Raw genomic sequence first — 3,707 nt, 5'->3', positions numbered from 1 at the left:
TCGGGCCAGCTCCTCATCCAGGAGCCCAGCAAAGAAAAGCAAGATGGGGACCAGCGTCTGAAAAGGTCTATGCACAGAGAACAAAGGCGCGAGGGGGCGTTTGAACCCCCCAAAGCCTGTCCCTTCCTCTGCACAGTCAGGGCAAACCTGACACTTACGTATGTTCCGACCCCCCTCTCACCTCCACACCCACGTGCGGAGGACGCGACCGGCCATCCCAGCACAGCAGACCCGGGCTGCGGGGCTCCGCCTTTGCACCGATGACGGCGTTCGCCCTCGTCACTGATGGGTGCCCTCACCGATGAGAGCCTCAGCCTCCTCATCTCATCTGAAGACTGGGGTAATAATAACCCCCACGCACACGCACGGGCACGCACGTGTGCATGCCTCACCCCTCCCGCCTCGCTTCCCTGGCTCGTTGCGCTCTGCCTGCAAGTGCGGGCGGGACACGCGCGCCCCTTCTCTGCACCCCTCCCCCCACGTGTGCATCTGAAACGGAGCCACTCAGCCCTCAGGGGTGCCTGGTGGTCTTGCGTCTCTGATTCCGCACGAGGCCGCCCTCTCCGCCAGGTAAGCCCACGCGGGGCAGGACCCTGAGCGAGCCCCTCGGTGGACTCTGAGGTCCAGTAAGGTCAGGAACCCTGTGCCTCCGGCTCACCTCCCTACACTCAGGCCCGAGGCCTGGAACGTAGTACGTAGGCTTTTAGTCACGAGCCCATGAATCAACTGTCACCCTCCATGGCATGCCTGCAAAACTTACACTCTCGTCCCACGGGGAGGGAGCAGCTGACGAGCCCCCTCCCCCCCCGATTCCAGCGAGGACAGCCCGCTGACCACCGGGCGGCCAGCTCTGAGTCCGTTGGCCCTGAGTCCTTTTAGGGAATGACTCACGCAGGCGGGGACATGGGCGCTCAAGACGGGGCCAGGGACAACGACATGTGTCCCCGCTCTGCCCCAGACCTGCTGCGGGGCCCTGACCACAGGGCCTCACACCTGCTTCCGTGGGAGCTTGAGTGCTAGGAGGGGTGGCTGGGCTCACCGGGCACGACCCTGGACCTCCTCGGCCAGGTCACAGCCGCCAGCAAGCGATGGGAAAGCAGGTTTTGACAAAAGGCTCCAGAAAAGCGTCCTAAGCGCCACACCGGGTCTGCACCGCGGTCCAGAGGCCAAGCCCCAAGGAGGAAGAGCGTCCTGGCCTCAGGTAAGGAGGGAGCCCAACATATTCTAGCTGGTTCCCATGAGCACACAAGTGGGTTCTTGTAAGTGGGAGGAAGGTATCGAGGTTCTGGCTTCCGATTCTTTCCCTCCACATGCTAGGGCTGCACTTGGTCTCACCCGAATTACCCAGGGGCCTGCACGTCTGACCACAGATGGGACTCCCGCTCTCCAGCATCATCGCGGCCTGACCTTGCGCCGGGGAAGCAGTGTCCTCGAGCACGACTTTGACCCTACAGACCGCAGTCCTGGTCACGGAGTGCACGGGAGCACCGGACCCCGTGGGGCAGCCTGCGAGCGCGTCATTATCATGTGGTGTCCGGCCGCCCGAGCAACCTCGTTCTGCTTGCATTCCGGTCCCCGACACCAGGCCCGGCCCTCTGTTTGCCCCCCGGCCTCTTCCCACAAACGACTCACGTACAGCCCTGAGCAGTGAGTACCCTGGGGCCCGGGACCTTCCGTGCGGGACTGTACCCTCGTCACACACAGCATCATCAGCTGGCAGGTAGGAAGGCGGCAGGCCATGCCCAGAACGGCCCACAGAACCTCCACCATGCTCCACGCACCGGCTGGGCTCAGGCCCACGGGCGTCCGTCTAACAGGACACAGGATTCCCTCCACCGCAGTGGCCATTCCCAAGCTGCGTTCACGCCCCCCAGGAGGCGCACAGACCGCCTGCTCCCTGCACTGTGGGGCACCTCCTCACCAGGGGAAGAAGGCACCCAAGTGGTCCGCCCCACGAGAGCCCGTCCCTAAATTCCCAGCTAACCGCCGTTCCCCCTCCAGCAGCCTTCCTGGGAGGCCGGCTTCTGCACACCGCCAGAAACTGGTTCCCATGGCAGGCAGCCATTCTTAAATTAGCCGGAACGAGGCATGGAGGGGAAGGAGGTTAGGAGAGACGGCTGATGGCGTCACCGAATCAGAGGGGGCCTCTTTGCCGCTTCCACCTGCTGCAAGCCTCCCCCCATCTCCCCCACCAACCCCCGGCCCGCCACCGATGTTCCCTCCTCCGATCTGGACTCTGGGGCGTTTGCAAGCCCAGAGGTGGGGCCTGGGGATGCTGGGCCTAGGAACGGACAGGGCGGCCCATGGGGCGGCGGAGATGCCAAGTCCCGGGAAAAGAAAAGGCATTTCTAAGAGACAAAAGCAAAACTGTCAGCAGAATGAATACAAAGTTTCCAGATCAGGGTCACTTTTCTTGCTCTGAATTCCCCACAGGGGTCCCGAAAAGCCGTATGAAGGAGGTGAAGACTCGGGGTTGGCCGTTTGCAGTATTTATTACGGAAAGGGGACGTCCGTGAAAGGTCGCACCGTTCACACTGGCACAAAATATGCAGCAGGCTCCCCGAGGCCATGGATCCCTCCTCCCACGCGGGCGGGAGCTGCCAGGACCACAAGCAGGCTGAGAGCCAGAATACCGAGGCGCCTGAGCACGGGCTCCTAGGAGGCACGACGAGGGCCGGGGCAGCTGGGGTGCGGCCCAGGTGTGTGAGGAGGTGACCCTGGGCCCACAGCCCGTGTGGCAGTCGTCGTAATGAGCAGCGGTGTGTCCTGGTCAGCCCTTGCAAGCACTTACTGTGCATTCACTAACTCACTCGTCCCAAGCACCCAGCAACGGAGCAACGTCATAACCCACTGTACAAATGAGGGCCCGCGGCTCAGAGAGGTCAAGCAACCTGCACGGCATCACACAGCTGGTCAGCCCGGGTGAGGAATCCAAGCCTGTCGTACAGCAGAGCACTTACCCTCCGTTCGCTGCCGACACTGGACGTCGCCCTGCAGACTCAGGGCAGGTGTCACCGATCTGGCCTCTGGGAACCCCTCGTATGCACCATGGCAAATGCATGACAGCCATGCTCGGCCTTCCTCCGACGACCAAACCGATGGTCGTGGTGTCAGTCAGGAGGACCGTGGTAGACGGTCACCATCCAGAGGGCAAACGCATCCCGAAGGGACAACCCCGGGCCGGAGCTGAGGTGAGAGACTTAGTTCTGCTCCCCACCCCAGCTCTGCGGGGACCGGGCTGGGCAGCCACGGAAAGGTCCCTTAACCTGTCCTGTGCTCCAGTTCTGCAAACACTATCGGGAGGCAGAGGTGGGGACAGGGTGAAAAAACCACTCCACGGGGTGTCAGGAAGATTGAAGTAACCGGGACAGAACGCAGCTGGGGTCCGGCCGGGATCCCAAAGTGCCGTCAAAGTGGGGACCTTGAGGGAAGTTTTTCAAGGGGACTTGATTGAGGTGAGGGCAGGACTCAGTGAACCCGAGGGGGGGCCGGTCCCCCAGATCGCACCACCCAGGGGCCAGCACCAGCCCCAGAACGACGGGGGGCCGTGGTTACTGGACCCTGAAGTTCAGCGTGGTCAGGCACGGAGCGGAGGTTGGAGGTCGCAGTGGGAAAGTCGCAGAGGTGCTGACCGCGTCCTGCGCTGGAGTCAGGGCCACGCATGCATTCCCAGAAGGAGCAGGTGTCTGGGCCTGGCTGGGAAAGGA

At 62.8% G+C, this 3,707-nt stretch overlaps 1 long non-coding RNA gene across 1 annotated transcript in view; it reads left to right on the top strand.

The window, feature by feature from the left end:
* LOC117796987 overlaps positions 1-3,319 on the top strand; it is a 3,833-nt gene extending 514 nt beyond the window's left edge. The window contains exons 2-3 of the long non-coding RNA XR_004621793.1: positions 66-1,201; positions 1,318-3,319. This is a non-coding gene — a long non-coding RNA (uncharacterized LOC117796987). The remainder of the gene's footprint in view (positions 1-65; positions 1,202-1,317) is intronic.
* Positions 3,320-3,707: the final 388 nt, after the last annotated feature.

This window comes from Ailuropoda melanoleuca, chromosome 17 (genome assembly GCF_002007445.2).
Source record: "Ailuropoda melanoleuca isolate Jingjing chromosome 17, ASM200744v2, whole genome shotgun sequence".
Classification (NCBI taxonomy): Eukaryota; Metazoa; Chordata; class Mammalia; order Carnivora; family Ursidae; genus Ailuropoda; species Ailuropoda melanoleuca.
This window is presented reverse-complemented; position numbering and strand designations above follow the sequence as displayed.